Source organism: Meleagris gallopavo, chromosome Z, assembly GCF_905368555.1.
Source record: "Meleagris gallopavo chromosome Z, MGAL_WU_HG_1.1, whole genome shotgun sequence".
In the NCBI taxonomy this organism is placed as follows: Eukaryota; Metazoa; Chordata; class Aves; order Galliformes; family Phasianidae; genus Meleagris; species Meleagris gallopavo.
Window position 1 is genome coordinate 53,266,111 of NC_139435.1, and position 27,008 is coordinate 53,293,118.

The window sequence follows — 27,008 nt, forward strand, 5'->3', positions numbered from 1 at the left end:
CCACCAGAGAAACTTGGAGGACCAGAAACTTCTACTTGAACTTTAGCTTATGGATCCAGTCTAGATATCAAAAAAGATCAATGGCGAGCATGAATGCATGCCCAGCTGACAGCAGACTGCATGTCTTTAGCAGATACTAGTAGCACAAGGCAACATCTTTGTCACTTCTTCATGGCATGACTTGCACAGCTAAAATACGAAGGAGCAGCTGTTCCTGACATTGATGTCAGAGTCTGACTGGTATCTGGTTAATCTTTGGACATGCAAAAAAATGTTCCCAAATTAGTGTAGTCAGTCACTAGCCATAAAGAGAAATTTAATCCCTGATTGTTTATTGCTTTTCTGACTGGTTCCTCATTGCAAGTAATCAGCATTCCACTCCCTGAGAATTACTGTCAAACACTACAGCTACACAGAAGACAATGGCATGAAAGAAAATGAAATTGTTTTGAATATTTTTTTGGAGAAGACGATGAACTTCTTCAGTGAAAGACCTGTGTCTGTATTCTATGTTGCTGACAAACTCTTCTGAGTTTCCAGAAAAAAAGGAGGATATGCATGACATGTGACATTCAGGCATGTTGAATACAGAGCAGAAAGAGGAGAGCTGGTCTGATGGATGGTACCACACTATGTGTGACCTTGCCAATGCTCTGAGATCAAGATTTCAATGACTCAGTGCTTCCTGTTGCAGCTCAGGTCTATTTCTGCAGCACAAGAGACATTCAGATGACAGCCAGTAGATTGCACAGTGTGCCAGCAAAGCAGTTGAATTCCATCATCTCCTACAAGTGCTTTCACTAGGCAAACAAAGTTTTTATGAAACTGAGAAGATCTCCATTCTCTGCAGAGACTGCTTCAGTGGTGGCAACCTTCCCTCAAGCTTTTGCCACTCACCTGCAGGGCAGCAGAAGACACTGCTGCACCCTTTGGAGCTTCTGGATAGGATGATGCACATAACAGTAGATGAACTCTCTGTCACTGCCACTCTATCAGTCTTGTCCTTCTTCATAGCGGAGAGCAGTTCCTTCCAAGCATCAATTCCCATTGGGATACAGTGGATGCAGCTATGAAATATCTGTTTGCTGTTCATGATTTCTATACACTTCTATTTCACTGTAGCACTGTATTGCACTGATGTCTGTCTTTCTTCATGCCTTTCCTGACAAAAAATGCACTTATCTAGAGCATGGATTTATCTAAAACCTCTGAATACCTTTATACCACAAAACACAATATGTGTGAATCAACCCTGGCAGTCTACCACTGCTAGGAAATTCTGAGTAGCAAATACTGCTACTCAGGAATTGGGGCATGACATGTTATCCATCCCAGCTATTTGCTTTGGAGGAATTCAGCTTGATGGAGTCACAAACTAATTCATTGTCTGCCATTGGAGCTGGGAGGAATTCTTGCAAGCCACTATGGACACAGAAAACTTTAATGTCTGATGGCCCCAAAAATGTTCAATACTCCCTCATTCTGCACATACTATAATTTTCTATTCATGTTTTCTTATTAAATATAAACCACTCTGTGTGATTGCTTAGGTATTAATGCAGGGTATAAAATATGCCTGAGCTAAGGGCTGTGGGAGAAATCTTGTAACAACATTGCACAAGTGATAATTTTTTTCTTCAGTGTTTAAAAATAGTTAATCTAAATTCTTTATGTCAAGGGATATTTAAGTTGGCTCCCTGGAAGGATATATTTATTTTTATTGGTATCCCAGAACATTTTGCACTGGAAGAACCCTTGTGGTCAACACTGTGGTGTTGCCCAACAGTATTTTTATTTCTGCCCTATCTGCTGTCAGGATTCTTTGCAGCCAGTTTGCTGGCTATATGATTTCAGAGTTGTTGTAAATAGGTGCTTACTGATTGATGTTTGTTTTAAAAAATTGCTTGGTAATTCTATCACTACACTCTCTTATGTATGAAGTCAGACTATCACCAAGCAGTCATTAACTCACTGCTGAAGATATTTGGCTTAGACTGCCCTGCTCCATATTATCAGGTGAAAGCACAATGGCTACAGAGGTATTTTGGAGCTTCTTTTCATCGTCTTTGCTGGCTTTGCGTTGCCTGGTCTGACTGAGGTTAGTAAAATTGCTTCAGTGACTACAGATTAAGATTTTTGTATGAAAATATGGATTGGCACAAATTCTGTCCTTTTACTTCAAATGTATCTCTACACCCCATGTATATGTCACAAGTTTAAGAGTGATCCAGCTGTCAAATGCAAATACCCTAGACAAGCAACTCTTTAAATCACCATACATGACATATAATCACCACCCAATCTCAGACTGCATGTCCTTTTGAACATTTTAGTAGCACATTGGCTTCCAAACCCACTCAGTGAGAATGTCAAGAGTGACCATTCCGTGTCAGGATAGACATACTGCAAACGTATGATTACCAGTTAAGTTAGGAAAGTTTTCAGGACCTCAGAATAAAACACAGTCAGAAACTGGGGGTAAACCTGTTCAGACCAGACCTCCCCTCTTAGAATTAGCACTGCCCCAGTCTTGCTGTATGGCACATGCACATATGTAAGTACATATCACAAATGTTTCAACAGCAAAGGTACTGCCAAACAAAGTACCTAGATTCAATTTCCACTTTTGTTGTTGTTATTGCTGTTGTGCCTGTTTTAAGACATGCTAGGAAAAGTGCCTCAAAATGGAGAAAATCTTACTTCTAATCTTTCAAATTCTCACCTCTAAGATGAAAATCTCTATGGTCACCAGTTTTCCAGAGCAGTTTGATGTTTATACATTGAAAGCAGGAGTGTACAATGCCTTGGAATTTGATGAGTCTTAGATAAACGTGCACACAAACTTACACACACTCTTAAACACACAGAAAGGGAGATCTGCTGATAGGAAAAAAAGGAATAAGTCATTTCAAAACTACCTTTTTGTTTCAATCAGAGATAACCTGAGAGTACTCTGTTCCATAGCAATAATGAAACATCTTTTCATCATGCCTAATAGGGCATACATCCTCAGACATGAAGTCACAATGAGCTGTGCCAGCAGCAAGGCACTCCACTGAAGCAATCAGAATGTAAAAGCATTGGTGGTGACCCTGGAAAGAAGAGCACTTGCCATTGTAAGCAAGCCAACATAAATAAATGTTCTGCCCAATAATGTATACAATATGTAAAATTGTACCAGGTAGAATGGATATTTAAGCTATTCAGAGTTGCATTCTATGAACTAGCAACAATGATATTAATGAAAGCAGACCTTCACAAACGTGAGCCCATCCTGATTATCACAACGGATATAAGGCTACCATGCACATACAAAAAAAACGTTGTCATAAACACAACAGATAGGGTTGTTATATAGTATGTTATTGTTTATGTGTTTTTTTATTGCATGCTTGCAAATCCTTTACATGAACCTCTTTCTACCAAAAAACCCAAACATCTTTCTCATGTATCTGAAAATTGGCTTCTGGTAAACAGTCAATACCTCACCTCATTAAAAGGCCAAGTCTGTCACCTGTTGCCCAAAACTTACTCCTCGCTACCAGTGGGAGGTAGGTGAGAAACTATGGTTATAGCTTCTTTCTGTATCTGCTTCAGTACTTTTGTTGCTCTTTGCATATAGCCAAATGCTCATATCTAGAAGAAAATGCCTATATTCTCTTTGCTGTTATCTGTGCTCTCTGCTAAGTTACTCAGTTCTTTCCTTCTAGAGAAAGATTTATCTGCTACTTTGTAAGTTACAAGAGAACAAACATCACTTAAAAGGCATGTCCAAGCCAACCTCCCATTGTTTTGCTACTAGTGTCATAAACCCAAGTTCATTTCCTCTCTTGGATGCCAGACACTCAGAACAAGATGTTTTTCATCTTCTACAAACGGGCTCTCATGTGACTCCCAGAAGGCCAGTTCCACCACTCCCACCTGATAACTGAATGGATATGGGGTGCTGCTGCAGGCTCTGCTGCTCCTCACATGAAGGCTTCAAGAGGCAGCAGTTCTTTTCCCTAAATGAGCAGTTGACTTCATTTTGTGAATATTCATGGTTGAAGAGTATTACATCACCTGATTGCCAAGGAAAAAAAAACATCTAGGCAAGAAGGACAAAAATGTTCTTGAATCCTGGATACTGTCAAACAGTGAGTTTAACATTTCAGAGGTGAGACTATTTTAAAGCTAACATTTTAAGGAGGCTGTGAGAAGTCAGGACTGAGCTGTAACCTAGGCAGCAATATAGAGGAGGTTCTGGTAGGACATGCTTTGTAGGTGCTCCCACTCCTTGCCCCATCAGTTACCAATGAAGCCATCAACTCTTAAGGTCAGCCTTTGGCTTAAACTAAGGATTCAGGATCTGCAGTCTCATAAGTACAAGCTGTGTCCACAGCATGAGTGCTTGGCACCAGATGATATTTTGAGTGTGAAGCTTTATTTTGCATTCATTTACAACTTTCATTGCTCACAACTAATGCATGGCCTTTGAAGTTAAACCACTTTCTAGATTCCCTGCTGTTATTTAAAATGCTACTAGGAAGGAGAGAAATAGCTCAAGAGTAGTTCAGAGGTTAGTGAGTTCAAGTTCTTTTGAACTAAGAAAATGAAGGAATCTCCTCCACTACGCCTTTGGCCAGAAGAGTCTTTTCAAGAACTTATAAGGCCTTTTAGTGGCTTCTAATGAATGCTGACTGTTGAAGTCCAGCATCAATAACAGGAAATAGCAGGAAACAGAAGCACCAAGTCAGCAGTACCAGCTAACCACATTTTGATAGCACATGCAGGAATAAAGGCCCCATCTTTAATTAGATCGTAGACAGCTAAATCTTTACTTTCACCTGACTTTTTTCTTTTCTTTCTTTCTTTCTTTTTTTTTTTTTCTTTTTTTTTTTTTTTTTTTCTGGTGTGTTTAACATCATAGGCCTCATGCTTGGATTCATTTAGACTCACTGACTAATTAGGTGGCCTATGACCTTAATACATTTACATTACCAGGAAGGGGTAGTTTATACCAGTCTCTTAGTCATAGAAATGACTCATGATATCCACCCACACTAACCTTTGTTCAGTCTCTCCAAGTATGCCAGGGTTTGCCAGCCTCTCACAAATGGAGTTTTGTGATTCCCTCACTGAGAGAAGGACATCAAGGAAGTCTGATTGCAAGAACAAGCTGCCTATGCAAGACGCAAAACAATAACAGTGACCTTGAGAAGTGGAGGACTTGTATTCTCCAAGTGCATGATGTACTGCTAGAGGGAAGTGTCTCACATGACCTGAAGTGAGGTAAGAATACAGAATGGGGGAGCTGGGCTTGTTCTCTTCTCACATGTTGCCTGATAGCCTCTTTGGGAAAATACACTTAGAGGAATTTCCATGCACAGATAACAGCAAAGAAAATACAGGAATTTTCTTCCAGATATGAGTATTTGGCTACATGCAAAGGGCAACAAAAGTACTGAAGCAGATACAGAAAGATGATGAATCCTAAATACAATCCCTACATATTTTCTTTCCTACCTACTCCAGGGAGTCTTTCTTCGTTACTATTTCTGGAGCTGAATACTTAAGAGAGACATAAAAAGCTATTTTAGTATTTGAGTAGTACATTGCGTTGGGCAGAAGAACAAAAACACTCAGACCAACCATAACTTGAGCTGGCAGAACCTTGAAACTTCCAAAATTCTGATGCAGACCACAGGACTAACTGAAGCCCTTCAATATTACAGAATCACAGAATGGCCAGGGTTTGGAAGGGACCTCAAGGATCATGAATCTCCAACCCCCCTGCCACATTCAGGGCCACCAACCTCCACATTTAATACTAGACCAGGCTGCCCAGGACCTCATCCAATCTGGCCTTGAACACCTCTAGGGACAGGGATCCACAACCTCTCTGGGCAGCCTGTTCCAGCACCTCACCACTCTCTCTGTAAAGAACTTCCCCCTGACATCAACCTAAATCTTCCCTCCCTCAACTTAAAACCATTTCCCCTTGTCCTGTTGTTATCTGTCCTTTCAAAGAGTTGATTCCCTTTGTGTTTGTAGACTCCTTTTAGGTACTGAAAGGCTGAACAAGCCAACTCCCTCAGCCTGTCTTCGTACGGGTGGTGCTCAAGTCCCCTGATGATCTTGTGGCTCTCCTCTGGACCCTTTCCAACAGCTCTCTGCCTTTCTTGTACTGGGGGCTCCAGACCTGGACACAGTACTCCAGATGGGGCCCCACAAGAGCAGAGTAGAGGGGGACAATCACCTTTTTGCCCCTCCTGGCCACCTCTCTTCTAATGGAGCCCAGCATACAATTTGCTTTCCAAACTGCAAGAGCACACTGCTGGCTCATGTTAAGCTTTTCATCCATCAGGACCCCCAGTCCTTCTCTGCAGGGCTGCTCTCAAGGACTGCTCCTTCCAGTCTGTATAAATGCCTGGGATTCCTGTGGCCCAAGTGCAAAACCTTGCACTTTGCTGTGTTAAACCTCATTAGATTCACCCAGGCCCCTTTCGAGTCTGTTGAGGTCCCTCTGAATGGCATCCCTTCCTTCCACTGTGTCAACCACACCACTCAGCTTGGTGCTGAGTGCGCTGTGCTGAGGGTGCACTCGATTCCGTCATTGATGTCATTGATAAAGATTTTAAAGAGCACCAGTTCCAAGAGAGACCCCTGGGCAATGTCCTGCCACTCATTACCAGCCTCCACCTGGACTTAGAACCATTGATGACCACCCTCTGTCTGCGGCATTTCAACCAGTTTCCTATCCATCGAGTGGTCCACTCATCAAATCCACATCCCTCCAATTAGGAGATAAGGATGTGGTGGGGGACCACGTCAAAGGCCTTGCTCAAGTCCAGGTAAATGACACTGGTCGCCTTCCCTTTGTCCACCAATGCCATCACTCCATCACAGAAGGCCACCAGATTGGTTAAGCATGACCTTCTCCTGGTAAAGCCGTGCTGGCTGTCTTGGATCACACGCTCATTCCTCATGTGATCAAGCATGTAATCCAGGAGGATCTGTTCCATGATCTTCCCAGGCAGAGGTGAGACTCACCGGCCATTAGTTCCCCGGGTCCTCCTTGCTCCCTTTCTTGTAAATGGGAGTGACGTGACCTTTCCTCCAGTCATCCAGGACCTCACCTGACAGCCATGACTTTTCAAATATGATGGAGAGCGGCTCGGCAACCACCTCAGCCAGCTCCTTCAGAACCCTGGGATGCATGCCATCTGGCCCCACAGACATTCAGTCTCATGAGGCAGTCCCAGACTTGCTCTGCCCTTACAGTGGGAAGGGATTTACTGCCCCGGTTCCCACCTAGAGATTTAGGGATGCAGGGCTCAGGGACATGAGAAATACTAGAATCCTGGCCGCCAGTGAAAACCAAGGCAAAGAACTCATTCAGTATCTCAGCCTCCTCTTCATCTGTTGAAGCCGATTCTCCTTTTACATTTACCAAAGGAGGTGCACTCACTTTGGCCTGTGTCTTCTGGCCAATGTACCTGTAGAATGTCTTCCTATTCTTTTTCACGTCCTTCGCCAAGTTCAGTTCTGCCTGCTTTCCTGATCCCACGTCTGCAAGTCTGGACGGCATCACTGTATTCTTCCCAGGTGACACGCCCTTGTTTCCAGAGCTTGTACTCACTTTTCTTCGCCCTCAGCACACCCAGCAGGTCCTTACCAAGCCACGCTGGCTTCCTACCACCTCTGCCCACTTTCTTACTCAGAGGGATGGGGAGCTCTTATGCTCTCAGGAACGCATCCTTGAAGAGTAGCCAGCTCTCCTCAACATTTTTGTTTTTAAAGACAGTATCCCAAGGGATCTTGGCCAACAATCCATTGAACAGCTTAAGTTCGCTCTTCCAGAGTTCAGGGTCCTGATGCTACTCTTTGCCAGGCCCACATCCCTTGAGATCACAAACTCAACCAGGGCGTAGTCACTGCAGCCCAGGCTGCCTCCAACATTAACACCTTTAATGATTTCCTTCGCACTGGTGAGCAGCAGGTCCAGCAATGCTTCACCTCTGGTCGGTTTGACCAATACCTGGACTAGAAAGTAATAATCAATAGATTCCAGGAACCTCCTGGACCTCTTGCAGCTTGCCGTGTGGTCTTTCCAAGAGATACCCAAGGATGGTTGAAGTCCTCCATCAGGACAAGAGCCTGTGAGCATGATGCCTCCCGTATCTGAAACAAGAAAGCCTCGTGAACAGTCTCCTCTTGATCAGGTGGCCTGTCGTATATGCCTATCACCAGCTGGCCTTTGTTAGTCCCATCCCTAACCCACAGGCTCTCAACCTGTTCCTGACTGTTTCTCAGAGGGAGTTCCTCATAGTCTATCCACTCTTTGACATAGAGGGCAACTCCCACACCCTTCCTACATCACCTATCCCTTCTAAAAAGCCGATATCCCTGAATGGTGGTATTCCAGCTATGGAAGTCATCCCACCATGTTTCCATGATAGCAACAAGATCATAACTTTCCAAGTGCATCACGGTTTCCAGCTCGTCCTGCTTATTTCCCAGGCTGTGTGCATTGGTATAAAGGCACTTCAGCTGGACTTTCTGTCTCACCGCCTTTATAGAGGATCTAGGATCCCCTAGAACAGCAGCATCCCCAGCATCTCCCTGCCTAGTCCATCCCTTTGAATTCCACCATCTTTGTAACATCAAGTTTGGTACAAGCCCTCAAATTTGTTCCCTTCCCCCTTCATACCTACTTTAAAGACCTTTCAATGAATCCCACCAGTTCCTCGGTAGCTAGTTTCATAAAGGATCTTTCTTCCTCTTCTATTTTTATGTGCAAGTGTACTGGTTAGGATAATTTGTTAAAGCCACTGCTAGCATCCCCGAATGCAGCCTTGGCAAGGAGTCTGCCTACTAAAAGTGTTTGTCTCAGCACATACTCACTGTCACACTTTATCATATGTATCTCAACCCACCAAGCAGCCAAGCCATCATCACAAGTTTAATTTTCAGATAGGTCACAAGAGATTATGGGATTGGCCAGCCTGTATAATTTTGCAAAAGCAGGCAGAAGACAGTGCAGTAAGAGAATGAGTGGTGGGAGATCTTGCTGTTTTTCTGGGCAAGCTGCTTCCATATCTCAGCAGTTCATTGATTTGCTGTGATCTGAGCAACTACTTCATCACCTGGCAGTTGAAGAACCTCTTTAGATCCATTCTGGGAAACTTATTTTATATAGATTTGAAAGTTAGAGAAAGACCTTAACCTCTTCTTTAGAATATGTGATAATGGATCTAGTCATTGTTACAGATAAAACCCAAAACCCTCCTATATTTCTGAAAACACTTGAGAAGCTAGAATATGAGCAGGGCTGCTGAAAGATATTCGGTGGTAAAATCTGCATATGAAAATATGCAAATATATTAATATTTTAATGTACTGATTTTTTTTTTTTTCAGTTAAATGATTCATGCTAAAAACTCTCATGAGTTGGAAACAATATTCACTTCCTTTCAAATCAGAAGAAATTAAAATAAATATCATTCAGTCTTCCTGTTTATCTCCTCAGCCAAGGAAGGAGGACAGGGAATGGAATAAATAAGAAAAAATACACAAGAACTAATTATTTTCTTTACAGTTCTATTTTGTTTTGAATCAAGAAATATTTTTTACTTCAAATCATTTCATTAAACGTATCAGAAAATTACACAAACTATTCTCAGAAAAATGAGAGGCTGTCAGTTTGTTAAAAACACTTGACAATCAAGATTTTCTGCTATTTGTCTTCTGATCTTAATTTTGGCAATTGTACATATCTCAAAGTAAGATCTTTGTTAGAAGATGGTCCAGTTACTCAGTTGCACCTGAATGATTGTATCACAAACTTAAAACTCTCTCATGGCCCCTGGATGAAAAGTGTTTTCATTTCCAAAATAAGGCTTTTTTGTCCTACTTGTCATATAAGCTTGTGCTATGCTCGTACATTTTAAAGATCACTTTGCTCAAGACAAAATTACATGCTCAGGACTGCAACATTTGTTCTGCCACAGAAGACATTTCATCTCTTAGAAATGATAGTCTGTTTCACTGCCCTGAATATCACATAACTTGATGTGCACAGCAGAGACACAAGGTTGAGTAGCCCAGAATTCGGAAAAGAATCTCCAAGAGGTGGAGTTTGGCTTAGAATGAGCTCTTTAGGAATATTACAGTGCGTCTGCAAATTAGTTAATTAGCTGATGAGCTGTGCAAATTCGTTAACTTAACAAAATCTGTTCTGCATTTCCACCAATACATTGTTGTCATCTCAAAAAATTTATCACTGCTGTGGAGATATAGACAACTCCTGTGAAACCTAGGATTCCTGACATAAGAAGACCACCTGCAGATCTCCGATATTACTGGGAAAAGAAGAATGTGAGGAAGGAAAGGAGGGGAAGAAGGAAGAAATGAAAGGAGGGAAAGAAGGAAGAAATGAAAGGAGGGAGGGAGGGAGGAAGGAAGGGAGGGAGGGAGGGAGGAAGGAAGGGAGGGAGGGAGGGAGGGAGGGAGGGAGGATTGAAGGGAGGGAGGGAGGAGGAAGGAAGGAAGGAAGGAAGGAAGGAAGGAAGGAAGGAAGGAAGGAAGGAAGGAAGGAAGGAAGGAAGGAAGGAAGGAAGGAAGGAAGGGAATGAAAGAATAAGAAAAAGAAAGAAAATAAGAAAGAAAAAGCACTTTATTCCAGCTACAACTCCACATACATGCAGGTCTCAAAGCAGCCCCTGCTTAGACCTTCTGAATCACTTTTCAGAAACACTTAGCTTTCTCTGTTGCCAGGGGCTGAAACACAGAAGGGAATTCAGGACACACAGAGATGGCCCAGTATTTCAGGCCTTGCTAAACTGCTACAGAGGGGCTATCCTAACTTATTTCAACACACACATGCATACATACCTTCACACACACCCAAAGAAACAGTTCAAGAGATGTTGAAGACAATCACAGAGTGAAGGTTATGTCTGTATTTTTATAAAGAAGAGGAAACTTGTAGAGAAGATTTATGAAGAACTGGAGCTAGCAAAATCAATACTTTCTCAAAGCTTGCTAACTAGCTTGTCTAACAGTTATTTGGTCATTGCCTTGGCACTTAGCTTTAGCAAAATCACCTGGCTACTAGATCCAAAAGATGATATTAAAAGAATAAGGACATTATGTATGTGATAATGTATTTTATGCCCTCTTAAGGATCAAAACTGATAAACTAAGTGTCAGTTGGACATTAGTAGAAAATAACTTTTAAAGCAGAACTTAATTTTAAACTTCTGGTTTAAAAGAAGAGAGCAGTTAAAAAAAAATTATAAACTGGGGATGAGGGACAAAGTACAGCAAGATCTCATGAAATTATGAAAGCAACAGACAAGGAACAAAGAGACAAAAACAAACTAGTCAGAGACAGACCCATAGTAACTACCAAATCAAGCATGTGGTCTTTAGAATGAGTGGGATCATTCATGTGTTACACAAGATTAAATGAATGTAAGAGTACTATAAAACCATGCACTGCAAGTGAAAGAATTCAGAGCAAGACAAAATTCAAACTCACAAACAGTTGCTCAGTTAAATTTATTGTGAGTTCAGAGAGTGTCTCTGCTAAATTATTAAATAAAGACTTGAAATTCCTCAGTGCACAATTTGAAGCAATGAAGAAGGAAGAGATACAATAAACCAGAATAAAGTGGAAGAGAATACACAAAACTCAGCTTGGTTCTGGGGCTAGAGATAGCAGCCTGAATCTTCTCAAAGTCCCTGGATGTTTGCATGCATTTACAGAATAATAGAAAATCCAACAAACAAAGAGCAAGGGTAGGACGGGAAGGAACATAGTGCCACAAAAGGCGAAAAGGAGCAGGAGGGAGAAGGAAGAAGAATATCAGAAGGGATCAGAGATGAAAACAAGATGGAGGCTGATATTTGGAAGAAACAGGCAACCACTGTCATAGCAGGTACAAGCAACACGTCCTCCTGTTAGCACATCATGTCCCCATGGTCCATTTATGCACCTTGCAGACCTTTGTCTCCATCGAGACAAGTGACTGCGGTGATCTGTAACATATCGCTTCAGCCCCTGATTCCCCAAAGCAACCCTCTCACTGAACTCCTGAGTTTAACAGTGTCTCCGACTATTTGCAGTGTCGAGAGGGCTGTTATGTTCTGCACGTTAATATGTGTGCCAGAATGCATGCACGCTGTCACACTGCAATTTTCCACCTCCTTATGTTCTGCTGATTCCCTGCAAAACCTGCAGACCTCAGGGGACTCTCTACACACCTTCAGTAGTTCTTCATCAATTTAAGTTTCAAAAAAGATGTATGCATCACCAGGGAGAGCACAGCTAGCAGAAGTTTGCTTCACAGCACAGTCATGTGCATAAACTGGATGCAGACAACAATAAAAAGAAAGCATTTCAAGCTCTGATGACAGAGAAATAAAGAGCATGTCAATGAGATGTTGTCGTTCTTCTGCCGTTGCCAAATCAAGGTCATGAAGACAATTCTTCTAGTTTATTAATGCTCTTTTCAGTGTACCACATTAGATCCAGCCAGTGACTCCTGGATGAAGTTATGCATCACACAGGACTCCTCTGTGTCTTGTGCCTTAAAGTAGCAGCATTTAGTACACAGCTTGCATGCATAGCTGCAGGAAGAATACTGAGCCAAATCCCTTGTGTTCACCCCAAGTTTACTATATTCCACATACCCTGAATTATCTGTTCTTGCCAATGGTACATAAAAAAAGAAAAATGCAAACATGGATGTTTTTTAAATCCCAGTTTTGCATTCACCAGCTTTTCTACAAAACATGGTTTTATGCTGGAATGAATAAAAAAATATCTACTGTATGGATATTTCAGCAGAGTAAAATTTTGTAGGGCAGAACCTAATTTCATGTGACCTGAGACTGAAAGTGAAGTTCTATGACTCTGAATGGCTTCTTGTTGATGCTTCTTTCCTTGTTGAGGTATAAAGAGAATGTGTGTGTCATTTGTGTCCACTTCTAAAACAGAAACTGCTGCCTGTTTACCTGTCTTACAAGGTTAATTATATATATATATACGAAAGTGGAATTAAACACTTTAATTTATCTAAGCCTAAAAAAAGCTGTGAAGTGATGTAATGTAGTCACATGGCACATCAGCCTACTTATATGAGGAAATACCGTTATTGTGATGAGAATGTCCAGGTTTTACATCTGTTATTTTCCACGTGCTTATTTAACAAATATATAAATACAGAGAAATTAAAGACGCGTAACCTCCACAGTTCTTTCTCATGTTAATGTATTTTAGAGCATTCCTTACAAATTCCCTGATTTTAAACTTAATTCACCCTACAGTGTTAATAACCAGTTAAGCAGTGTCTATTCAAATACCACACTGCTTATGTTCTGACGACTACAAAGGGAAGGTAGAGACGTTCTCAGTGTCAATAGGCCTTGACTTCCACAAAGCCTGTGCACAGTGGCTGAGAGAATGACCACCCACGGTGACACATTTTTACACCAAAGATGCAAGGAGGCCTACACCAGTGACCTTTCCTGGAGACCAGGAGAATAAGGCTCAGTAATTCAGGATTTAGTCATTCAGAGAAGTTTTTTGGCCCCAGTTAATAAAGGGCCTCGCTAATCCAAAAGCTACAAACCTAACAAGATTCCTGATCCAGCAGGCGCAATGCTTCAGGGAGGAGTTGGGATTTTGCTTCATTTGATGAGGAATTTATGCTGTTTTCAGTGCTGTTTGCTAAAGCCCTTGGAAACAGTCGCCAAACTCTTGCAGAGTACCACACAACCTGCTCTGGGGGTGCAGAGACGCTCATAGTCTCCCAGCAGATCACCCATGTAAGGAACAATGGCTGAGAGAGAAAAAAATCATGAAAATGTTCACCTGGCCAACTCATTCTGTTTGTGAAGAATACACATATGCTATAACCTATTGGCAGCAGCAAGCACATTTTCATACACATCACTTCTGCAGGAAGAATTATTGCCAAAAATATAACGTGTTATGCAAACAACTTAGTCACCCAAAGAGCTTTATAAATGCGTAATAAGAAGATAACACTGAGCAATAAAATATACTTTACTGAAGTAGCATGAAAACATATGGCCTTCCATTCTGCCTGTAGTACAGTAACAGAACCAGCCTAGTGAACCAGGTCAGCCAGCCCTACAGCCCTACACATTTTTGCATAAGAATTTCACACAAGTATACTAGCTAAACCATTTCCTAAGGACATCTTCTATTACTGAAGTCACCCAGCCAGAAAGCACAATAATGCACACAGTTGCTTTTGGAAGGGGGGCAGTGGGGGAGAACTGTGTAAAGCAGAGGAGGTTTTTCTAATCTTTTGTGGAAACAGGAGAACACTCAGTAAGTATGTAGCTTGGAGAAATAATAGCATTGCAATTCTGGGCTTTTGGGAGAGCCTTCCAGCCAAGTACTTTGTAATCTGCTGAAGAACTGCACTGGTTGCCAAAAGGTTTAGTGCATACGTATATGTATACACATACAATGTGTCTCTTGTGTATGTGTGTGTATATATATATATATATATGTATAAAAATCCAATCCAATTCTACTCTTTTTATGAAGAGTTAGCCCGTCTAGACTGTGGAACAGGCCTCCATTCCTTCAAGGCTTAATTCAAGATAGTATCCACAGTTGTAAAGCAATGAGGAAACTCGAGCACCAGGATTATATGAGAAATCAGGTATGACAAGGTCGTGGTTATTTAGAAGTAATCACACTCCTAGCAATTTACAGATACTAGGATCCCCCTCCTCTTTCCAGTGATACAGACATAATAGTGAGCTATGGCATTTGAGAGAAAGAGTGAGCGAGGGACCAGCCACACACCTTTTTCTGCATCTCTCACCTGCTCACCCTCAGCTGTAGTGGGTATGAGAGAATGGGTGCTGACCTGCAATTTCACAGCAACAGTGTTCCTTTACACCCCTCCTACACTATCTACATTCTTCAATGGCTCATTAAAATGTCTCTCATTTTAAGCAATTTAATGAAATAACAAATAGAAAATCTGAGAGGAAAATTGAGAAAAATCAGCTTCGGCTGAGGAAAGTGAGAACCAAAAGCCCTCAGAGGACACAATTACAGCTAAATAGGGCAAAATGAAAGAGCGATGTCAAATTAAACTCCTGGACTTTGCATGAATCACTTATGTAATCAGAAGGGAACTGAGAGAGGAACTGGTGGCCTTGCAGATATGTGGGAGAAAGTCAATGAGTGTGAGGGCATGCATGTGTGTGTTTGTATGCCTGTGGTTGTGTGCTTGCGCACACAATGAAAACTAGACTGGCAGCTAAAAATGCCAAAGGCAATCGAAGAAGACAAAAGTAGAGTAAGGAAAACGGAATAGAAATAAAAGAAAACTCAATCAGTGGTGGAGCAGAAACAACAGGAGAGTTTTAGACTTTGTGGAAAAGAAGATGAAATAGGGTGAGAACTAAAAGTGCAGAAGCTAGGAAACAGAAAAGTATTATTCAAAAGAATGTTACCAGGAATCTTCATTTTAAATTCTTCAAATGGCCATCATCATTTCAGGGATAAACCCAAATATAATGAGCCTTCCTCATATTTCCCTCCTCCTGATTCCTAAGATTATTTCCTTGCTATTTCACAAATGCACATGCAAAGGAAGCTTCCGGGAGTAATTTTCCTGATTCAAGTGAATGTCTTATAACCAGAAACAGACTGAAGGTGGGGAAAAACATAAGTTGGGAGGAGAGCATTATCTTATATAATCATAACATAAGTAGATCTAAATTCAAATTACATTTAATCTGAATCACAAGTATAAGCTGAAGAGGCAGTCATTGTTTCATGTGTGATAGAGAAAGTCCAGACTAACTTATTTAAACCTGCCCTTAGTCATTTTCCTCTATACATTTTGTGACTCTCTTCCCAACTAGAACACCAGTAGCTGAAAACAAATAGATTAAAATATTCAAAATTATAAAAGTAAGAAAAAAAAATTTATAAGCCATCTCCTGAGCAGATAAACCATTTTGATTGGTTGTGACTTCTTCAGATTTCCAAAACCATGAATTTTTTATGTTTGTCATATCAACCAAAATGGATAATGACACTGGAGATTTCAGCTTTGTGGAAATACAGAAGTTATACTCAAGTAATTTCCTAATAAAGGAACCCAGATTGTAAATACACCACTGTAGACAGCTCCTGACAGCACTGAACAGTTTACAGAAAACTTTCTGAGTGGCTTGGCCTGGTACCTTCAGGAAAGGCTGCTTCTTCTAGAAAATGACATCCCATTGAAGGGAGATTAGAGATCTGAACAGAGAGCAAAATGATGGCTGCCTCTCAAGTTTCCCTGAAGAACAGCACATGAATGTGTGAATATTTTTAAACAAGATACAAGTTATCTCGTATCTTAAAGTTATTTAGGGAAATACCACAATTCCATGGCATGAAAGAGTAGTTCAAGAAAAAGGACCAGAGAATATCTGCTGTTACTGTTTAGGAGACCTAGATTAATCTAAACAAATCCCATATGGAAGCATTATCTTCACAGATCAGTGTCAATTCCTTGAATGCCTGTATGCCTTTATGTCTGAACCAAAGTAGGAAATACAGTGTGCAAGACCAAGATTTTAGTTCTTTACTTCTTCTCCTCTCAATTCTTAATCCTTTTTCCAACTTGAAATTAATTTATGTAATTTCCTGCTCCAATTTCCTGCTCCAATGTGTTTTAAGGATTAATTATACCTTTGAAAGGGATAGGAACAATTTTGACATAAATGGGATAAAGAAAGGCAAGGGGAGAACCTGCAAATTTCTGATCTTCTCCTATGACATAAGAACAAGCAGTACCCAGTGTGATACACAGAGATGGTCTAAATCCGCTTACTTTCATGTCCTGTCACCCTGGCCCTCAGCCTCTGTAGATCTTAACATTTGTTGAGGTCATTCATGTTTGGTAATTTGGTTTGCATTTGTTGCATCTCAATTTCATCAGGAATCCCTTGCTTCCTTTCTGAGAGTAAACTATTTTCAGAAACCTCTTTTAATTGCGTTATCCTCAATAACTGCCAATGAAAAATTGCCATTAATCTGTATTGAGAAAAATAACAGAGATCATCCCAGATGTTTCTCACTCAAATGTGTTTAGGAAATGCAAGTTTATTCAAGGTGTTGTCTTTTGACTAGAATGTATTGCTAAGACTCATGTGATACCAACTTCCAGAAGAAAAGGGAGACCCAGATATACACGTGCCCAGCCCCCTGCTAACACTGGACACACAGAATATTCTCATGTCAAAAACCATCAAATACGTAAAGAGGAAATGCAGCACCTTCACATTTTCCCCAACTTATCTGTTTTTGACTGTCCTTCCCTGTAATTTGTAATGCTTTCTGTGTTTGGGGAAGAAGTAGCAAAAAACACATGCTACCAGCAGGCATCCACCTATGACTTGGAAGTTGCACTAACCTAGATGAACTTCTATTGACATTTGTCAGCTGAAAATTTGGCCTCATATTCAAGGTGGACATACCTCATCTGAAGCCTTCTAGACAGCCATGAAGAGACATTATTACAGCATCAATAGCCAATGCCAAAATGACCCATCAATCAGTGGAATCAAAATGTCACAAATTTTAGATGATTACATGACATCCAGATAATTATGATCCAGCCTGCATTGCTTCTAACAATAATTATAAGGATTAACATACTATTAGCATTACATTGTAAGAGTGAGGACATAACATTATCAATATTACAGGTTTCTGCTGAAAAGAAAGCTGAAATAGATGACCTCTAATCAAGAGGGAAGCCAGTCTTACTATTTCATTGAAGAAAAAAATGTTTCCTAACTATATATTTCAAACCTTGATTACTCTTCAAAATCTATTAAACAAAGTAATGGGGATTTTCTCTCTCCTCTCCTCTCCTCTCTCTCCTCTCCTCTCCTCTCCTCTCCTCTCCTCTCCTCTCCTCTCCTCTCCTCTCCTCTCTCTCCTCTCCTCTCCTCTCCTCTCCTCTCCTCTCCTCTCCTCTCCTCTCCTCTCCTCTCCTCTCCTCTCCTCTCCTCTCCTCCCTTCCCCTCCCCTCCTCACTCAGTAGGAAAAAAGAAAACTAAAACGTTATCACACTTAAGGTACTCAAAATTAATGAGTAAGACCACACAAGGCCTCAAATAACTTTAAGCATATTTCTTCATTCTTAATTTGATTTCTGAAGTGAAGGTCTGGACCAGTAAAAGCTTTTTGTTCCTTATCAATACTTGGACCAGAAACTCTTCTGTAACTCTTCTTCTAGCTAGCAAACAGACACAACTCTGTCTCCAACAATTACATCTTTGAGAAAACATTAACAAATCATGAGAATTTGTAATACTGTGGTTTGCTTCTCTTACTGCAGGACAATCAGACGGTAAAGTATCATTGAAAGGCATTTCCTTGCCAACACTTTTTAGAGAAGCTTCCAAAAGAGCTGGTGTCTTTCCTTCTTTTTAAAGAATTAACCCCATGAGGAAACTCACTGTACTTTAATGCCAAACTAATACGTGCCACTGTTGCAAGAGAATGGTCATGGTTGGATTGAATTTTCTTTTAGTTATCCTGAATATATAAGCACTTGAAGAAGTGTTGTACTGTTATAAGATAGTCACTTGACTGAGGTATTGACTGCATTTACAAGAATACATTGCAGCTGGAGAATCCTTCATATGCTGCATATGCTCCACAGTTTCTTGAAGAAGAATGCTTGTAATCAGTGTAGGTAAATGAGGAGTAGAAAGAGGGGAAGGATCATTTTCAGTTTTCTAGTTAACATTAGGGAACAGAAAAGTTGTAGACTTGATGATAGCAATTGATTTTTTTCTGTGTTGACTCTACTGAGAGGAGGCAGAGATTATTCACCAGAAAATATCAGTTACCAGTTTCAGAAGTTAATTTTGATCACTGAGAGTGGGAATGAAGTGCCAAAAGGAACATACAACACAGTGAGCTCCTGGGGTAAGGAGCTTAGGAGTAAAATACATTTCTGGACCATAAGCTAGCAGATCTGCCCTGAGGACTCAGAAAGAATTTTGGTGAGACCTGTTCTTCATATTGATCTTTTCATTTCTTGAGCTGAGGTTGCAGCTCAATAAATGTTCTACACAAATAAATCTCTTTTTAATTTCAATTTAAGAAAAGAAAACCATATTTTTCTCAACTAAGTTGACCAGCTTGCTCTGGTTCCTGCAAGAACAGCTGTACTGGAAGTCACCCTCTCTCAGCACAATATCCATGAGAGTAACCAGTACAGGTTGTCTAAGGCAGGATATAAGAGGAGGTAAAGCATGTAGAGATACTTCTCACACCATAGTTTTCCAGGTCCTGCAGAAGATTTACTCTGTTCAGCAGTAGCATTGCATATTTTCACTTATCTGTACAGAAAAGGAGGCAATCATAGATGGGAAAGGGTAACACATATTCTTCCTCTATTTATGTCAGTGAAATGTTTTGTCTCAACAGCAGCTGCTTTTAAATCATAGAATCATGGAATCATAGAATCATAGAATGGCCTGGGTTGAAAAGGACCACAGTGATCATCTATTTTCCTATGTGCAGGGTGGCCAACCACTAGGTGACTCTGCATATTTTGAGCTGGAAAATCAAAGAATCATAGAATATCCTGAGTTGGAAGGACCCGCAAGGATCATTGAGTCCAGCTCCTGGTTTTACACAGGACCACCCAAAATTCAAGGCCTATGTCTGAGAGAATTGCCCAAACTCTTCTTGAACTCCAGTAGCTTGGAGCTGTGATCATTGCCCTGGGGAGCCTGTTCCATGCCCACTGCCCTCTGGTGAAGAACTTTGTCTTGGTGAAGAAATTTTTCTTGGTGAAGAACCATCCCTGATGTATCTTCATTCTGTTCCCTTGGGTCCAAAAAACATACAACAGCTGTACATGTGTCTAGGAAAATATGTCTGATCCATACCCATGAAGTCTAGATGCTTCTTTGAAGAACAAAACTATTCATGTGGAGGGAATGCACTCAAGTCTCAGTATCTAATACTCCCAAGGAGTTCATCTTTGATACAACACTGCAAGTCCATTTAGCAAACTTTTATGACATAAGTGAAAATCCTAGATAGCCAACCATAATTTAAAAGTAGCAGCATGTGCTAAGTATCTTCAAGAGCCAAAGAGAAAACTTCTCAAGTAATCATAGCTGCAAGTTGCTCTTAGTTCACATAAACCTTCGAATTTTCTGAATTTTATTAAACGGTTAATTTTCAGTTATTCTCCATGGAGAGTCTCCCTGAAGAATTTCTATTCTTCCACTCTTTGGCGCTGGCATAAACTCTGGCAGCACTGCGACTTGATCATTCCTCCAGACATTATTTCTAAGGAAAGTCTTCACCTGTAGATGACAAACTGCAAAGGCCTAAGAAGAATGAGAAGAAATAAAGATGTTCAGAAACTTTTCAAAAGCATGCATAGATTGGTAAGAACAAGCTTTTTATTTATTCATTTATATGGTTGTTGTTGTTGTTTTCCTATTTCTTGCTGCAGTGCTAGTAGGCTACAGAGCTTTGTAGGCACTTCCAAGATAAAACAAGTACTTCACAGCTCTTAAAACTTGGTTTGCCACTTTTATTTGAGTAGTTCATTACTGCTCATGTAATCATGATTAAATCCAGGATAATAAATACAATTTGAGCCCTAAGGCTTATAGTAAATGGGGTTACGTCAGGCTGGTGGCCAGTCACTAGTGGGATTCCCCAGGGCTCCACTATAGAACCAGTACTCTTCAATATTTTCATAAATTATTTGGACACAGGACTAGAAGGTGCTCTTAGCAAGTTTGCTGATACTAAATCGGGGGGGGGAGCTGTTGGCTCTGTCAAGGGTGGAGAGACCTTGCAGAGAAATCTAGATAAATTAGAAAGCCCTTACAACTCGTCCTCACTTATCTTATACTTACACTTTTGACCATAATGCATAACAAGAATTACACATAGGAGCACAAAGGAACACCAGTGTGTTACGTTTCAACCCAAGGACTAAATAGCAAAATTACATGACTTTCTCCCATCAACAAGTGCTTGAAATGTAGTTTGTGATGTCACTCGGTGAGATCCTTTCACAATGTGCAGATAATCATTACTTGACCAGATTTCTCTGCTCTGTACATCATCCATTGGCTGAGAAATTTGTGCCTCTCGTAAACTGAGGTAGCATAAGAAGAGACGTGTTTTGCTGGTACCAGTTCTACAGTCTGAGAGCAGTTTAGGAACAGACCCAGCAAGTCCCTTTCTGGCTGAAAACAGAACCTCGGCTGGCATAAAATGATTCTAAGTAATAGAAAGATAGGAAGTTACACTTTTGTTAGACTCCACTAAGTAACAGAGAAATGAAAACAATTTTCAGCTTACCAAGGAAGCTTCTATTCTTAGTTCATTTTGAAACAAGGCAGCTGCAGTAACACTGAACCAAAAAAGGGCTAAACTTGGTTTGAAACCAGTGAAATCTATATGAATATTACAGTGTACAAAGTGGATTACTTGCACTTAGTCTCAGCTGAACATGGTGTTATACCAATACACAACTTTGAGTAATAATGCAAAGAGAGTGCAAATACTGGTTTGTAGAACAGGCTATCAGATGTAAACACTGAAAATGCATGACAGTGTCTCAGTCCTAGGGACAATGATTATCATCCAAAGGAACATCTGCTATTTCAGCTCTGGTAAAAGAAAATAGATCACCAAGCTGAGAGACTTCACTAAAATGTACATGTTTGTATCAAAAAGCTGATTTACTGACTGAGCCAAATCTTCAGATGGTGTATGCTGGCAGAATTCTGTCAAAGTCAGAGGAGTCATACCAATCTAAAACACAAACTCACAAAGCACATAGTCTGTTGTAGATAAATATGGACAGAAGCCTCCTTACCCTATATCACCTACACACTGTGGTGTTTATTGTATGACAAACCATTGGGGATACTCAGTCTACTAGAATGCCATTTCAGTTAACGCATGCCAAGATCTCCAGTTTGGCATAGCCTTGCTGACAACCCATTTAAAGGCAACTTTGCCAAATGTATTCTCCAAGATCAGATAGGATGAAGTCCTGAGCTCATGAATAGTCTCAGTATATCGCTCCAGCAACCACAGGCATTTCAAGGCATTTCTGCAGCGTGACCACAATCCATGAATATCTCAAGCAAAAGCAGACACAGGTGAGCTGTTGAATCTTCTGAGGCTGAGTAAGCACCTTCTTCACAGCTACACACAAAAACAAACCCCAGCTCTAATTCCCGTCTTGGATAAATTGCAAAATGACTTCTTATTATAATTGCCAAAATCCCAGGGGTACATATAATTGAATTAGGGGGTGTCTCTACTTGCATACTTAGTGGCTGTAGAGCTGTCTTCAGCTTCAGTCTGTGGTCCTGTAATCAGTGTCCAGAACATGCACAAGACGCCCTTTAATTCAGTTATAAGTAGCCCTTGGGGAACCATAGAATTAAATAGTATCATAACGTTCTAAACATGGTCTGTACAAGGGCTAATTCCATACTCCCGTTCAATAGAGGATTTCTCAGCCTCATCAAAGTTTTATGTTAAAATTTTGGCTAATATTTTAAAAGCATGTTACTTCATTTGACCTAAATGACTTTTGCACATGTTCATTTCCATTTTACTCTATCAGCCTGTTTAACATAATAGCATATTAACAGTACATTTGAAAGAAGAGTCAGTGGTTTGGAGTCAGTCCAAAGCAGTCACAGCAGCAGGAGAAAGCAATAAGAGTTCTGAAGAAGGAAAATCAGAGTTGAGTTCCCATTACTGCTTTGCAAAATGCAAATATCCTTGTGCACGGGGATGTTTTGGCATAAGAACATAATGTTATTTGTACCAGATTACCAGATTACTTCCAGAAAGATGGTCCCTGAGAAGACTAGACTATTACAATTGACGCTTTATAACTGAAAAATGCTGATGAAGCAAATACTTGAAATTCTATATCTTTTAACATGTGTAAGTAGTATGTTTTTATATGGCATGGTTATGTATCATTCTGTATTTTCATGCAGCAGCATGTGTGTGGACAGACAATAGACAAGATTAGTAGAAACCCATGCTATTAAACTCATATTATTAAACCTTGCTGCATATAACTTTGCCAAACCAAAACCACTTATTCCATAATTTTCTATGATGATTATCTCCCTCAAGTTAATTTATTTCATTTCTAGCTCATATTGAATGCAAAACAGCTCAGCCATTTCCAGAACTGACACTCTAGAAACCGTGCTCCTTCCCTGTGAAATAAATAAATAAATTTTTTGTTATCTTTTAACAGAGACAGTGTAAATAGAGTACAATTGTTGAAACTCACCAAGATAGGACAAGTGAGCTTATGACAAAAAATGAGGTCTTCCCCTTTACAGTTGACATTTGAAACAGAGTATGTATTTACTTACTGGAGCGATGACTGTTCATAAACTTAAGATGACAATAATTATTTTTACTATGTCAGATAACCCAAGCAACAGAACAATTGAAGTGAATGTGGGACATCTGTATGCATTTGAGATCTGTGGATGTTGACTATCATTAGGTCATAAAGCAAAGCCAAAAAAAAGGGCTAGAGCACCTGGATGGAGCCTCTTAACAATAGCTGTTGTGACTAGGAAATCTTATTTCCAACAAAAAGCCAAACTGAGAAAGGGTTTTCTGCAAAAATTCTCTTTGCACACTCACTAGGAAGTAACAGTCCTTGCTAGGAGAAGGTATTATGTTTAGCTGGAATTGCAATAGGTTACACTCTGACCTCAAAGTCTCCTGTTAGTCCCAAATAAGACAATGAAGTTGTGGTTCAACCAAGTGGCATACTTCTGCCGAGGACTATTCTATATAAGACTCGTCTGATGTGGGCAATTCAAAAGCAGCTGCCCATGCAGCATGTCCTAAGTAACTGGCTTAGAACACTGAACTCAGAAGAAATGCAAGGGCACAGGTGGTCTTTAGTTTTTCTTTCATAGTTGGAAGGTACCATAAAGCTCATGAAGTTCAACCCATAGACTAGTGCTTACAAGAGTTACATGACCATTAGGTTCACATAAGTCTGTGAATTACAGAACGACCTCTTGCAATCAAAATGCTCAGAGACTCCACAACATACAGGTAGGCACAGGGAGAGATGTGAAGTGAAAATGGGTATTGCCACTCTTTCAGATATGTGTACAAATAGAGAATTTCTCAGACAGAACCTCTCTATCATCCTAGAAAGCAGTCCTGATAGCATAATGGAAGGAGAAAAATCTTTTTTGTCAAGGCCATCTTAAAACCTGAGAAGAAATCAGTATGCACAAATATAAATATATAAAAGTATATAAAGTTATATAAAGTTTATATAAGTTATATAAAAATGAAATATAAATGAGGAAAAAACTTTCACTTGTCTTTCAGTGTTTGCAAGAATATCATAATAACATGGTCATATTAGTACAATGCCATAGGGAAGTGGTTTATGAGTAGAAAATAGCTGTGCTGTAATTATCATGTTATTATGCAGAGTTACAAACTTTGCTTGCCACATTAAAAGAACTAAAGCAGCTTGTTATTCTGGCTTAAATACGCTTGGTTGGTAGACAACACCTATATGAATGAGAACTAGAGTATGTACATTTGTCCTTGGAGCTGCTCAGAAAACCCTACTCACTAGGTCTCTTTCTGTGGAATGACAATCAGAACTACCTCAGTTTAATGTTTTGTAAAGTACTTCTTAGCAGGTTTCTAACCCATTTCTCTGTACAGGAGTCAGAAATGTTCACAGGAACATTACAGATGGTCTCTCCCATGAGAACGACTAATTGCAGAAGGGGAATTATTTTCTGTCAGATTTAAAATATATGGGCAAACGTTCTAACCATCTTCCTTTGGTTGCTAAAAGATCTCCAATTCAAAGACTGAAATGGCACAGTGAGGTGCATAGCTCTGTGATGGATTGCTCGTGGCCCCACTGCACTCGTGTTATACTGACTAGGTTTTAGAGCTGGTCCAACATTTTCTGTTGACAAAACATATTTTCCCCAGGAAACTCCAAATCATTGGCACAGAATCTGCTCAGGGTTTATAGTGACATAAACACAAAATATTCAACCAGTTGCCCTGCTTACAGCTTCCAAACAAACTTTCATAAAGGAAACTCAAACGTTCATTAATCTTCCATCTTCCTCTTTCTACTGCAACTGCCATTTAATAAACCAACAGTGCAACATGGATTGATTTAAAATAATAACAATGTCTGATCCCAGACACTGAAAGCCAACTCATCATGAGCTATATTTTTGTGTATTTCTCTGCCAAACCAGCTCTCAGCATCAAAAGTAGAGAGAGCCAAAGCTCCAATTTCCAGTGAAAAGGCAAAGGTTTCTCTTATTCCTGTCCCATGCCATGGTAAATTGCACAGCAAGTGCAACGCATTTCCTCACCTCCACGTAATCTGATTACCCAGCAGCAGTCAAAGCAAGGAGCAACCAATCTCAACGTGAGAAGGCTGGCTGCAACCTCAAGGCCAACATCTGCTTTCCTCCCCTTGGTGTGAGCAAGTTTCCACCTGGTTAGGCCTGCAGGCAACGTGGCAAGCAGATCACCAGACATGTGAAGGTAGTGACAAAGTCAAATGTAAGTGTATATGACAGTTGAAATTGTTTGTGACTTAAAGATAGTCAACAGCAGCCAGCAGCAGTTAGGAAGTGCAAAGGTCACAGAAAATACACATTGCCAGTGGATGGCATTATATTTCAAGGCCTGAGGAGCAGAAAGTGAAAAATAAGGAGCATTTGGACCTAATTAAGCAACAAAAGGAATCAGAAGTCTAAGAAAATTAGAAGATACGTCTTAAAAGCAAGGAACATCTCCCAATAAAATTCCTTCTTCGCTTGGATTCCATCACTTTCCTAGGTCTTTGCAGCAACTGAACACCGATCTCAGAACAATCATTGATAATGTCCATTCCCATTGTGATACCTGTTAGAATTAAAAAATTACTATGAATTATGTAAATAGAAATGTGCACAGATGGGGGCAATTTCTCCCACTCTCCTGATGGGCATTTTTTCTAAGGTCCTGTTGGAAATGGGAATTAGCAGAGGCAGAGAAAATGTGCATTTATTTTCCAAGATAAAGCACAACCCTTGGCAGAAAGATGGTCACAAAAGCCTGTGTCCTGTGAAAAGCCTTCAAAGCCATGTTATATCTGAAAACAGAGACTTCTTGCAAAATATATATTTAGCTACATCGACGTTATCAAATGTTAGATAAACATTAAGATCTGCAGAGATGTCCGTAAAAAATAGGTGAGCTCAAACGAGTTCTTCTGGCCTTCAGCACAGGATACAACAAATGCTACCAGTGAAGACAAACACGAACTGGAGATCTGCACGTGCACTTCTGCTGGGCAGAATCAGAAATGCTGAGCCATGATTTGCAGAAGATTCCTTCTGTCCCCAAGACTTTTTGGAGAATGAGCACATGGAGTTTATGCTTTCCATTACCACCACGTTTTATTTTGCTATAATAAGTTATCAATTACAGTGTTTATCAGCATAGTGCAGTGCTACATAGAGCACTTAGGAGACATCTTGCTGGCCACTGCTCAGAGACTGTTGATGCCCTGGCACAGCTGCCCAGAGAAGCATCCCTGGAGGTGTTCAAGGCCAGATTCGATGGGGCCCTGGGCAGCTGAGTTGGTGGAGGGGCAGCCCTGCCCACAGCAGGGGGCTGTAACAATAGGTCTTTGAGGTCCTTTCCAACCCAGGCTGTTCTGTGATTCTGTGATTTTCCTAGAGCATCCTTGTACAGAGTATGGATTATTCATTTCTGTCAAGTACAGCTTAACAGTTTCATTTCTGCTTCAATTGCTAATTAAGGCAAAAAAATTGAAATAATATTTTTTAAAAGATAGTAGATAAATAGATAGATAGGTAGACAGATGGGTAGGTAGATAGACAGACAGACAGACAGATAGATAGAGAGATAG

General features: G+C 40.4%; 1 long non-coding RNA gene across 1 annotated transcript in view; it reads left to right on the forward strand.

Moving 5' to 3' along the window:
- The first annotated feature begins 4,686 nt into the window (after nt 1-4,686).
- The window catches only part of LOC146542286 (uncharacterized), a 29,801-nt gene continuing 7,479 nt past the window's right edge, over nt 4,687-27,008 (forward strand). Inside the window, exons 1-2 of the long non-coding RNA XR_014880562.1 lie at nt 4,687-5,271; nt 20,250-20,457. This is a non-coding gene — a long non-coding RNA (uncharacterized LOC146542286). The remainder of the gene's footprint in view (nt 5,272-20,249; nt 20,458-27,008) is intronic.